This window comes from Perognathus longimembris, chromosome 15 (genome assembly GCF_023159225.1).
Source record: "Perognathus longimembris pacificus isolate PPM17 chromosome 15, ASM2315922v1, whole genome shotgun sequence".
NCBI classification, from domain to species: Eukaryota; Metazoa; Chordata; class Mammalia; order Rodentia; family Heteromyidae; genus Perognathus; species Perognathus longimembris.
The window spans coordinates 27,208,926-27,222,084 of record NC_063175.1 but is presented as its reverse complement, the minus strand read 5'-3'; positions in this window follow the sequence as shown (position 1 = coordinate 27,222,084).

Genomic DNA, 13,159 nt, shown 5'->3' with positions numbered 1-13,159 from the left:
ACCAGGTCGGCCTAGACTGGAACTCAAGTGTGCCAGGTGAAAGAGAGGACAAAGGGGCCATCTTTGAAAAAGGCAAGAGTGACTGAGTGGTGAGAGCCAGCTCTGCTCAGGAGAAAGTTAGCCCCCATTCCCTCAGGCAGGAGGCTCCTTCCAAGGCCAAGGCTCACAGACTCAAGGAAAATCACCCAGAGGTGCCCATCCACACCTCGCCCTGCCCCTTCATGTCCTGCCCCACTGATCCTGCAGCTGCTGACTCTCCAGCAGCCGCAAAATGTCTAATCAAAACACAAGGGGTGAGCAGCTACCAGCAACTCTGAACAAACAGATGGAGAGAAAACAGTTCCAGGGACAGATAAACAGCCCCTTTACAGATGAAGCCCAACTCCCACTAGACAACAGAGCTGATTTCCACAGACAGCTCCACCCAGGGACAAGGTCTCCTTGCCCAGGAGCGAGGGAACTCTCCCAGGTCAAATGGCTCTCAGCCATGTTAACTAGGTTGGGAGAGCCCTGCCCTGCTGAGTCCACAGCCTATTCACAGCCAGGCTGTTAAGGCAGCAGCCCCACAGCAGATGGGAGGAGCCACGGTTCCCCAGATTGTTTAGTGTCCCCAAACTTCAGAGGACACCCAAGTCCTACCTGCAAGCTGTGAAAACTACAGAGCCCCAGGACCTAATTAAGAGGGGAGGAGAGTCAGAGTAGATCCACCCCCTGAAAACTGAAAGCAAATCAAACCAGCCAAACAGCAGGAAAATAGACTCTAGACCATCCCATGAAAACCACACACTGGAAAGAGGCCACCTAAACAACGAAGACCCCATTTATAAACGTTGATTTAAACTATTCTACTTTTTATATTTTCTGTTTTTTATTTGTCTGTTTTATTGGGGGGGGGGTTATGGTAATGTTTGTTATTTTGTGTGTTTGTTTTCCTGTATTTTTCTTTGTTTTCCTTTTCACACTTTCTATCTTTAAAATTACTTTCCTTTGAGTAACACCTTTACTTTTGTCGGATGACTCTCCATTGTTTATCATTTTAAGCTCTTTCTTTCTACTGATTCTACTGTTCTCCACCTTTCCACTCCATTGACCAGGTTATCAGATGGAGGGTATCCCTGTTCAATCTCAGTGAGTCAAAGGGGTTCATAAAGAAATCCCACCAGTCCAAAAAGAACTATATATAAGAACAAAAATTGCCCTGATGGTTAAACCCATAAATAAGTAACTACTGAATATAGGGCTCAAGGTTGGTTGTTGTATTGATATTGGATTCTTTGGGGACACCAAATTTGCTTGTACATACAAAAAAGAGAGGGGAAGGAGCTGTATATAATTGTGAACTTCTAAGATTTATACAACAGTGCTTGGTAAGTTCTGCTTTGGGTCTTAAATGGTGCTCACAGGTGCTTGTAGATTGGCATTTCCAATCCAAATGGGCTGAAGAAGCCCAAGAAAGATGGTAAACAAGGGAATCTCATCTCCCACTCAAAACAAGCAAGAAGCAGAGCAGTCAATCCAAGACCTACAAGAGGACCCTCAAAATTCTCTAGAAACTCTACTGATAAAAAATCTTCAATGAAAACTTTGAATCACTTCAGATACATATTCTAGAGTATGTGGAGGCAAACCAAAAATTAATAGAGGATTTTACGGCCTCCACAAACAGAAAGATAAATGATCTTCTAGAGCCCAATGAAAAGAGAGCTACCCAGCTAAAAGATTTGAGACACAGCAATCAGAACCAAATAAATGAAGTAAAGAAGTCCATACAGGACCTAAGAGAAAATTACAGCAAACACATGGAAGCCATCAAGAAAGACCAGTCAGAAGGAAGGGAGATTCAGAATCAAGTAGCTAGCCTAGAGAGCAGAGTAGATGAAGCAGAGGATTGAGTCTCAGGGACTGAAGATTCCATAGAATCTATGGAGAAAAAACAAAAACAATACAAATCCAATCCAATTGGCAAACCAGATCATTCCTGGAGCTCCAAGATACAAGCAGGAAGTCCAATTAAAGGCTACTAGGTATCAAGGAAAACCTAGAGAAAGAACTCAGTGCAACATGCAACTAACTATATTAACAGAATATTAGCTGAGAATTTCCCAAATATCCAGAAGGAATGGCCTATCCAGAGTCAAGAAGCATTCAGAACACCAAACCAACTAGCCCTGAATAGGATGTCCCACTAACATATTGTGATCAAAACAGGATCAATAGAGCCAAGGAAAGAATCCTTAAAGCTGCTAGGGAAAAGAAAATAATCACATATAAAGGAAAACCAATCAGAATTACACCCAGACTTCTCAGCAGAGACCATGAAAGCAAGGAATGAGGTATGCCACAGCCTAAAGAAAAATAACTATCAACCAAGAATACTGTACCCAGCTAAACTCTCATTCGTAGTTGAAAGTCAAATAAAAGTCTTCCACAGCAAAGAAAAACTGAAGCAATGTATCTTCACCAAACCACCTGCAGAGAATATCCTCACTGATGTACTACATATGGAAAATAATTAAGATCACAATACAGAAAGAGAAATAAACCCTACATAGAAAACAAGAAAATTAGATCTAGAATTGGGAAGACTCAGCTATTAACAAGATAGCTATTCAAATGACAATCTCTAACTCTTCAATTAAATGACAAAGGCTCATAAGTTGGATCAAAAATCAAGATCCATCTTTCTACTGCCTCCAAGAGACACATCTATCCAGCAGAAACAAGCATCTTCTAAATGTGAAAGGTTGCAATAAAATCTACCAAGCCAACGGCCTCCACAAGTAGGCTGGAGTTGCAATCCTAGTATCAGATAAAATCGACTACAAATTAGAAATGGTAAGAAGAGACAAAGAAGGTTACTACATACTAATAAAGGGATCTCGACTACAGGAGGATATACCCATCCTAAATGTCTACACCCAAATACAGGAGCCTCCAACTTCATCCAACAAACACTACTGACTCTAGAAACACTCACAGACCCAATCACATTGATAGTTGCAGACTTTAACTCTCCACTGTCATGTCTGGACAGATAATCATGCCAAAAACAGAGCAAAGTAACCTCAGAACTAAACTACTGCACAGACCAAGTAGACATAAGCGACAACTACAGAGGATTCCATCCAGCAACACCAGAATACACATTCTTTTCAGCAGCACATGGAATAGTCTCCAAAATACATCACATCTTAGGGCACAAAGAAAATCTGTACAAATTCACAGGTATTGATATCATTCCCAGCATTCTCTGAGACCACAATGGAAGAAAATTAGAGCTTAACTCCAACAGCCACCACAGAAAATCCTATAATTCATGGAGACTAAACAACACAATGCTGAACCATCAGTGGGTCATTGAAGATATTAGAACAGAAATTCAAATGTTTATGGAAATAAACCAAGAGGAGCACAGAAAGGACCAGCTGCTTTGGGACACAGTGAAGGCAGTACTCAGAGGAAAATTTACATCATTGAGGGCCTACACCAACAAACTGGAGAAACAGCAATTCAACAACTTAAGGAAGCACCTTCAGTTCCTCAAAGGAGAATAAGAAGCCGAACCCCAAGGCAATAGACGGAAGCAAAAAATTAAAGTCAAATCAGAATTCAATGATTTGGAGTCAAAAAAGAAACATCACATGAATCAACAAAACAAAGAGTTGGTTCTTTGAAAAAATTAACAAGGTAGCCAAATCCCTAGCCAACCTGACCAAAACACGAAGGCAGCACACCCAAATAAAGAAGTTCAGAGACGAAACAGGTAACATCACCTCAGAAACAACCAAACTTCACAACACCATCAGGGACTATTTTGCAAACCTTTACACCCACAATTCGAGAACCCGGAAGAAATGGACGATTTCCTAGCAAAAAATTGATATCCCCAAACTCAACCATGCACATTTAAATCTTCTAAACAGACCAATATCCAGCATTGAAATAGAAACTGACAAAGAGTTCTCCCATCCAAGAAAAGCCCAGATCCAGACGGATTCACAGCAGAATTCTACAAGGCCTTCAAAACAGAACTCACACCAATATTTCTCAAACTCCTCAATGGAACTGAAGGAGAAAGTTCGCTACCAAACACATTCTATGATGCCAGTATAACCCTCATCCCTCAACCAGGCAGGGACTCATCAAGGAAAGAGAACTGTAGACCGATTACCTTGTTAAACATTGATGCAAAAATTCTCAACAAAATTCTGGCTAATAGATTTCAACAAGTCATCAAAAAAATCATATACCGTGAACAAACTGGATTCAGCCCAGGGATGCAAAGTTGGTTCAATATACTCAAGTCAATTTACATAATCCACCACATCAAACCAAACACGGTTATGTCTCTACATGCGGAAAAGGCATTCAATGAAATCCAGGGCTTTTATGTTACAAGCCCTGGAAAAACTGGGATTCCAGGGAACATTCCTGAATAGAATCAAGGCAGTCTATGACAAACCAACAGCAAGCATAACTCTAAATGGGGAAAAACTAAAGCCATTCCCTTTAAAATCAGGAACAAGGCAGGGATGTCCACTCTCTCCCCGGCTCTTCAACATAGTACTAGAATTCCTAGGCAGAGCAATTAGGCAAGAAGAAAATATAAAGGGGATCCAAAGAGGAAAAGATTAAGTTAAACTTTCTCTCTTCACAGATGACATTATCCTATACTTAATGAATCCCATAGACTCTACCCCAAGCTACTACAGCTGCTCCAAAACTATGGCAAAGTTGCAGAATATGAAATAAAACTTCAAATATCAACGGCCTTTCTCCATGCTAACGACCCGAAGACCGAGGCTGAAATCAGGAAAGCAACTCCTTTTGCAATAGCCCCCCAAAACACAAACTACCTAGGAATAACCTTAACCGAAGAAGTGAAAGACCTCTTTGAGGAGAACTTTAAAAGCTTGAAAAACGAAATTAAGTCAGAGCTAAGGATATGGAAAAACCTCCCATGCTCCTGGATTGGGAGGATTAATATTTTCAAAATAGCAATATTGCCAAAGGCTATCTACAAATTCAATGCAATACCCATTAATATCCCAACACCATTTTTTAATGAAATAGAGGAAGCAATCCAGAAATTCATATGGAACGATAAAAGATCTAGAATAGCAAAAACAATCCTAAGCAGAAAGAACAGTGCTGGAGGAATTACAATACCCAACTTCAAGCTGTATTATAAAGCTATAGTAATAAAAACAGCTTGGTATTTGCACCGGAATAGGCCTGAAGACAATGGAACAGAATTGAAAACCCAGAAATGAAGGCACAGAACTACGCCTACTTAATCTTTGATAAGGGAGCCAAAACAATAGTTTGGAAGAAAGATAGCCTCTTTAACAAATGGTGCTGGCAAAACTGGTTCAACACATGCAACAATCTAAAACTAGATCCTAATATATCACCCTGCACCAAAATCAATTCCAAATGGACTAAAGACCTCAAAATCAAAACAGACACCCTGAAAACACTAAAGGAAGGAGTAGGAGAAACACTTGGGCTCCTTGGAGCAGGACGGAACTTCCTTAACAAAGACCCAGAAAGGCTATAAATCAAAGAAAGGTTGGACAAATGGGACTGCCTCAAACTGCAGAGCTTCTGCTCGGCAAAGGACATAGCTCGCAAGAAAAAAGAAAGCCCACAGGCTGGGAGAAGATCTTTACAGGCCATTCAACAGAAAAAGGCCTCATCTCTAAAATATATGCAGAACTAAAAAAATTACCTTCTTCCAAAACAAAACCGCAAAGAACCAATAGCCTCCTCATCAAGTGGGCTAAAGACTTACAAAGAGACTTCTCTGATGAGGAAATGAAAATAGCCAAGAGACATAGAAAAACTGCTCTACTTCACTTGCCATAATAGAAATGCAAATCAAAACAACATTAGGATTCCATTTCACCCCAGTAAGAATGTCATATATCAAGAAAAATAACAATAACAATTGTTAGAGGGGATGTGGCCAAAAGGGAACCCTTCTTCATTGTTGGTGGGAATGTAAACTGGTTCAAACACTCTGACAAGCAGGATGGAGATTCCTCAGAAGGCTTTATATAGAGCTCCCCTATGACCCAGAAGCCCCACTTTTGGGTATCTATCCAAAAGACCACAAACAAAATCACAGTAATGCCACCAGCACAACAAAGTTCATCTCAGCACAATTCGTCATAGCGAGAATCTGGAACCAACCCAGATGCCCCTCCGTAGAGGAATGGATCAGGAAAATGTGGTACATATACACAATGGAATTTTATGCCTCTAACAGAAAGAATGATATTGTCACATTTGTAAGGAAATGGAAGGACTTGGAAAAAATTATACTGAATGAAGTGTGCCAGACCCAAAGAAACTCGAACTCTATGGTCTCCCTTATTGGGAATAATTAGTACAGGTTTAGGCAAGTCATAGCAGAGAATCACAAGGCCCAATAGCTATACCCTCATGAACACATAAGATGATGCTAAGTGAAATGAACTCCATGTTATGGAAACAATTGTTATATCATAGTTGTAAGTACTTTCAACGTCCCATGTGTATCTGTAGCTTCTATTCTTGGTGATGTTCTTGTATCACCGTCCTGTGGTTGTAGCTAGACTATCTCTGTAATCTTATCTGAGTATATTGGAAACCGTGTATGCTGGAACTGGAACTAGGTAATTGAAAGGGAATACCATAATTGAGAGACACTGGGTAAAAAAAGATAAACAACTACAAAAGCAATACTTGATATAACTCTTTGGTGTAAGTGAACTGAACACCTCAGGGGGGGAAAGGGAAAGGGGGAGGAGGGAGTGGGTATGAGAGACAAGGTAACAAACAGTACAAGAAATGTATCCAATGCCTAACGTATGAAACTGTAACCTCTCTGTACATCAGTTTGATAATAAAAATTTGAAGAAAAAAAAAACAGAGAAAAACAAAAAACAACAAAAACAAAAAAACACTTTCTGTCTTCACAGATGACATGATCCTATACCTAAAGAACCCCATAGACTCCACTCTGAAGCTGCTAGAGCTGATCCAAAACTTTGGCAAAATAGCAGGATATAAAATAAACTCTCAAAAATCAATGAAGACTGAGGCCGACATCAGGAAAGTAACACCTTTTGCAATAGCCTCAAAAAAAATAAAATACCTAGGAATAACCTTAACCAAAGAAGTGAAAGCCCGCTATGATGAGAACTGTAAAAACATGAAAAACAAAATTAAGGCAGAACTAGGGAAATGCAAAGACCTGCCATGCTCTTGGATTGGGAGGATAAATATTGTCAAAATGGGAATATTGCCAAAGGCTATCTACAAATTCAGTGCAATACCCATCAATATCCCAACACCACTTTTTAATGAAATAGAGGAAGCAAACCAGAAATTCATGTGGAACAGTAAAAGAGCCCGAATAGCAAAAACAATGCTAAGCAGAAAGAATAGAGCTGGAGGAATTACAATTGCCAAACTTCAAGCTGTATTATAAAGCTATAGTAATCCAAATAGCTTGGTATTGGCAAAAGAACAGGCCTGAGCACCAATGGAACAGAACTGAAGACCCAGAAATGAACCCACGGAACTATGACTACTTAATCTTTGATAAAAAAAAAAAAAGCTAAACAATAGGATGGAAGAAAGATAGCCTCTTTCACAAATGGTGCTGACCAAACTGGTTCAACACCTGCAACAAATTAACGTAGATCCTTATACAGCACCCTGCACCAAAACCAATTGCAAATGTATCGAATACCTCAAAAAAAAAAAAAAAAAAAAAAACAGACACCCTGTAAACACTACAAGAAAGTGTAGGAGAAATACTTGGGCTCCTTGGACACAGGACGAAAGTTCCATAATAAAGGCCCACAGATGCAACAAATCAAACAAAGGTTGGACAAATGGGACTGTATCAAACCACAGCGCTTCTGCAGGGGAAAGGACATAGCTTCCAAGATAAGCAAAGCCCACTGATTGGGGAAATATCTTTACCGGCCATTAAATGGACTTAAGCCTCATCTAAAATATATGCAGAAAAAAATTAAAAATTAAATTAAATATATGCAGAACTAAAAATCTTAAATTCCTCCAAAACCAAACCACAAAGAACCAACAGCCCCCTCAACAAGTGGGCTAAAGACTTAAAAAGAAACTTCTCTGATGAGGAAATGAGAATGGCCAAGAGACATATGAAAAAGTACTCTACATCACTGGCCATAAAAGAAATGCAAATCAAAACAACACTGAGATTCCACCTCACCCCAGTAAGAAGGTCCATGATCAAGAAAACTAACAATAACAAATTTTGGAGGGGATGTGGCCAAAAGAAAACCCTACTTCATTGTCGGTGGGAATATAAACTGGTTCAGCCACTCTGGAATGCAGTATGGACATTCCTCAGAAGGCTCAACATAGAGCTCCCGTAGGACCCAGCAGCACCACTTTTGGGCATCTACCCAAAAGACTAAAAAGAATACACTAAAGTCACCAGCACAAAAATGTTCATCACGGCACAATTTGGCATAGCTAAAATATGAAACCAAGCCAGATGCCCCTCAGGAGAAAAATGGATCAAGAAAATGGAGTACATATACACAATGGAATTTTATGTCTCTATCAGAAAGAATGACACTGCCCCATTCATAAGGAAATGGAAGAACTTGGAAACAATTCCACTAAGTGAAGTGAGCCAGACCCAAAGAAGCATGAATTCTATGGTTTCCCTAATAGAAAATAATTAGTACAGGTTTAGGCTAGTCACAGAGCAGGATCAAAAGAGCCCAATCACTATGCCCTTATGAACACATAAGATGATGCTAAGTGAAAAGAATTCCAGGTTATGGAAACGACTTTTATATCACTGTTGTAATTACTTTCAACATGCCATGTGAAAGCATAGCTTGTATTGTTGATGATCCTCTTGTATCGCCTTCCTGTGGTTGTACCTACACTACTACTGTATCTTATCTGAGTACATTGGAAACTTTGTATACTGGTATTAGACCTAGCAAAGTGAAAGGGAATACCAAAATCGAGAGACACAGGATAAAAAGACAAACGACTACAAAAGCAATACTTGCAAAACTGTTTGGTGTCATCCAACTGAAAAATTCATGGAGGAAGGGGGAAAGGGGGATGTGGGGGAGGGGGAATGAGGGAGGAGGTCACAAACAGTACAAGAAATGCATCCAATGCATAACATATGAAACTATAATCTCTCTGTACATCAGTTTGACAAGAAAAAATTAAAAAGTCAACCAGCATCAAAAGCAATACTTGCCAAACCATTTGGTGTGACCAAATAAACAACTGTTGGGGGGAGAGAGAAAGAGGGGAGAGAGGAGGGAATGAGGAAGGAGGTAACAAATTGTAAAAGAAATGTACTCATGTCCTCACATATGAAACTATAACCCCTCTGTACATCACGTTGACAATAAAGAAGCAAAAAAAGAAAAGGAAAGAGAAGAAAAGAGGCTGGGAATGTGGCTTACTGGTAGAGTACTTGCCTAGCATGCATGAAGCCCTGACTTTGATTCCTCAGCACCACATAAACAGAAAAAGTCAGAATTGGCACTGTGGCTCAAGTGGTAGAGTCCTAGCCTTGAGCCAAAAGAAGCAGGAATAATGCTCAGGCCCTGACTTCATGCCCAAGGACTACAAAAATAAGTAAGTAAATAAATAAAAACACAGACAAATGAAAGGGAAACTCTTTCCCTAAACTATAAAAATGAAAACTTCATTCCTACACAATGGAAAATACAATTTAAACAAAACATGTAAAATAGGTTATAATTTATTATATCAGTGTCAAGTTTACAGCATGTCCAGGAACCGAGGAGAAAAGATAGTCTGTGAGGCTATGGAGCTAGAGTGAGCATTCATAATATAGGTTGCATCCTATTTCCTGTCAGTCTCTATGCCATCTACATAATGTATCTTGTGCCCACTGGTCAACATACTAAACTTTTTTGTGACATTACATTATTCCGGGTATTCGATAGCAAAACCAAAGTATTTGCTTATACTTATAGAATAGTACCCAAATTGTAAAATATTTCCAATGCGAAAAATTACTGTAACAAACACATAGAGCTGAGAGCAAAGAATATGTGATGTCTAAATTCTGACCTCCAACATGAAGGACTTAAATGCTTGAAAGAGTGTGCAAACATTGAAAATACTGTCAGTGTAAAAGATTTTTGTAACAAATTTCCAGAGTTAATACTGAAGGCAATGTATAATGTAAAAGTTTATTTTCCAACAAACTATTTACTACAGAACAATATGGAAATAATGAGTTATTGCCAATGCAAAAACATGGTAAAAAATATCTCGAGTTTAGAATGAGGGCTTGAGCAATCTAGTAAGGACTGATTTCCAACCTCAAATGGTTACTTGTTATTATAGCATAGTATACACATTTTTAAAATATTGTAAATACCAAAGAATACGAAAACGAATCAGGTCTGAGTTCCAAATGGGGTCAGTAGAGGTTCCCCATTAGACATTGGGAGATATCAACTATAGCTAGGTTGAGTAACCAGGTAATATGTGTGGGGGTGGGGTGGGGGGGAAGAGCATTGCTTTCTCAGGAACACCATAGCATGGTTACCAGAGCATATAAGTCAAAGCAGCACTCCAAAATTTATAGCCAACATGTGGCGATCATATGGCACCTCTTTCCGCATTAGCCAAGCCTAGGACACTGGAGGCAGGTAAACATTGCGGTTCCAACAGGCCTCCACACATACCATTCACTCTATCTGCAAAGGACCAGCACATGTGAGTATCACACAGTGCCACTGGACACGGCTAGCACAATGAAAACCCAGAGAGGCAGATATTGTCCGCACAGCAGCAGGTGGTTGAATCAAGAGGAGCAACTGGAAGCAGCTCATGGCAACCTGCCTGATTCCACGTCTTCTGTCCTTAAGGAAGTTTCTCTCCCTAGTTCTGTCTGGATGTCTTGAGTCACCAAGTAACCTACAGGTTCTGAACTGGTACAGAGGAGTGCAGATGAACACTTGACTACTGTGCAGGACGAAATGCAGGAGGAGCTGCACCTACTGGGAAAAAGCAAGATTCATTGTCATTGTGAGGGGTAAAGGCAATAGGAAATCGATGATCACAAAGCAGCAAAATACATGAGTATTGTATCACTGAATAAGAGAGAGGGAGAGAACCACCACTTCCAGTCAATCAGAGCAGGTTAAGCTTACGAATGCTTGACTTGTCCCACCCCATGAAATGCTCATCAGACTCACGGCACAGCAAAGCTTCCCTAACTTGCAGCTTTGGAGAAAATGAAGAGACCCACCTAACTGAGTTCTGCACTACACAGAAAGTCAGAAGTGCATGTGACCACTATGTGCAAATGTACCTAAGCTCTCTAGCCTCACCTGGGTGATGGCTGAAGTGAAGTTATCCGGCGTCTTCTGTCTTGTAAACCTCCTTCGCCTTCTCATGGTGCCCATGTCCTCCAGGATGGACAGATCTCAAGACCTCAGAATGAGTCCTATGTATGGAATCCATCTGACTTCCAACAACAAAAAGAAAGACTCTGTAAGTTAAAGAAAAATGTGTAAACCTTTAAAATATTGTCATTGTAAAAAATCCTGTAGGAAATTATCTACAGTGCAAAAGGAGATGTGAAGTATAAAATCTAGCTTCCAAGACAAAGGAATTCTATAGAATAGTAAGCAACCACTTAAGATGCTCTCCATGCAGAAGAATATTGTAAGAGATTAGTAGAGTTACAAAGGATAGAGCTAAGGAAACTAAAGGCCAATTTCAAACAAAAAGGATTTACTTATAAACCAGAGAGCTTTATGTAAGGTTTAAAATACTAGCACTTCCAAAGCATACCATCATAAATATGTCGAGTTGAAAACAAATGGAAGACATGAGTACAACAGAAACTATTAACTTATAATAAATACAGAAAAGGCTCTAAATGGTAAAACGTTGTCAATGAAAAAAAGGAACAAATATCTAGAGTTGAGAACTAGCACATATGAAATCTAGTAAGGTCTGATTTTCAACCCAATATAGTGACTTCTTTTTTTTTTTTTTGCCAGTCCTGGGGCTTGGACTCAGGGCCTGAGCACTGTCCCTGGCTTCTGCTTGCTCAAGGCTAGCACTCTGCCACTTGAGCCACAGAGCCCCTTCTGGCCATTTTCTGTATATGTGGTGCTGGGGAATCGAACCTAGGGCCTCATGTAGACGAGGCATGCACTCTTGCCACTAGGCCATATCCCCAGCACCCGTATAGTGACTTCTAATTATAGCATGCTATGAACACTTTTAAAATAGTCTAAATCCAAAAGATTGTCCTAACAAATATCTTCTATCTATATTGAGAATGAAGGAGACATGAAACCTAAGGTCTGACTTCCATACTTGGTCACTCCAGGTCTCCTAATCCCACTGGGGTGCTCGCTTAGAGCTGGGTTAGGGAGGAGGGGCACCTTTGCTTTTTAAGAGACATCACATCTGGGATACCAGCCCATATATCTTACAAAACCATTCAAATGTGCATGAGCCAGAATTGTGGCTTTCAACTGGCACAAAATTGCACATCAATGAACCAGGCCTAGGTGTCTGGAGATAGTTCCATTTGGCTTTGCCAAAAAGACCCCACATACAATTCAGGTCCTCTGCACAAGAGCCGCACACTGGAGCATCACACAGTGCCGCAGGACCAGGCTTGGACTATCCAAACCCGGAGAGGCAAGTTTGCTTCAAAAGGAATAGGCAGCTGAGAAAAGAGGAGGAACAAGAAGCAGCCCCTGGGATTCTGACTGCTTCAGAAGACTCTGTCCTTGAGACAGGGTCTTGAGTCACCAATTTGAAATGGTAGAGAAGGCTGGAGATGAACTCTCCTAATGCTGTGCAGGAGAAAGTGGAGCTGCACCTAGCAGGACAAACCAGGTTTCAGGGATATTAGAAGTGCATAGACAAAACAGGGAATCGAGGAGGACAAAGAAGGAAGAAGACAGAGGAAAGGGGATCCTTAACGAGGCAGAGGAAGAACCCCACTTCTTTTATTCTTTTGTTTTTTGGAATTATAATACTTTTATTACCAGAATGTATCAAAGACTGATCTTTATATAGTTCTGCAATATCGTGTCACATTCTCAGTTTCACAACATTTAAGAATAAGTGTGATTGTATT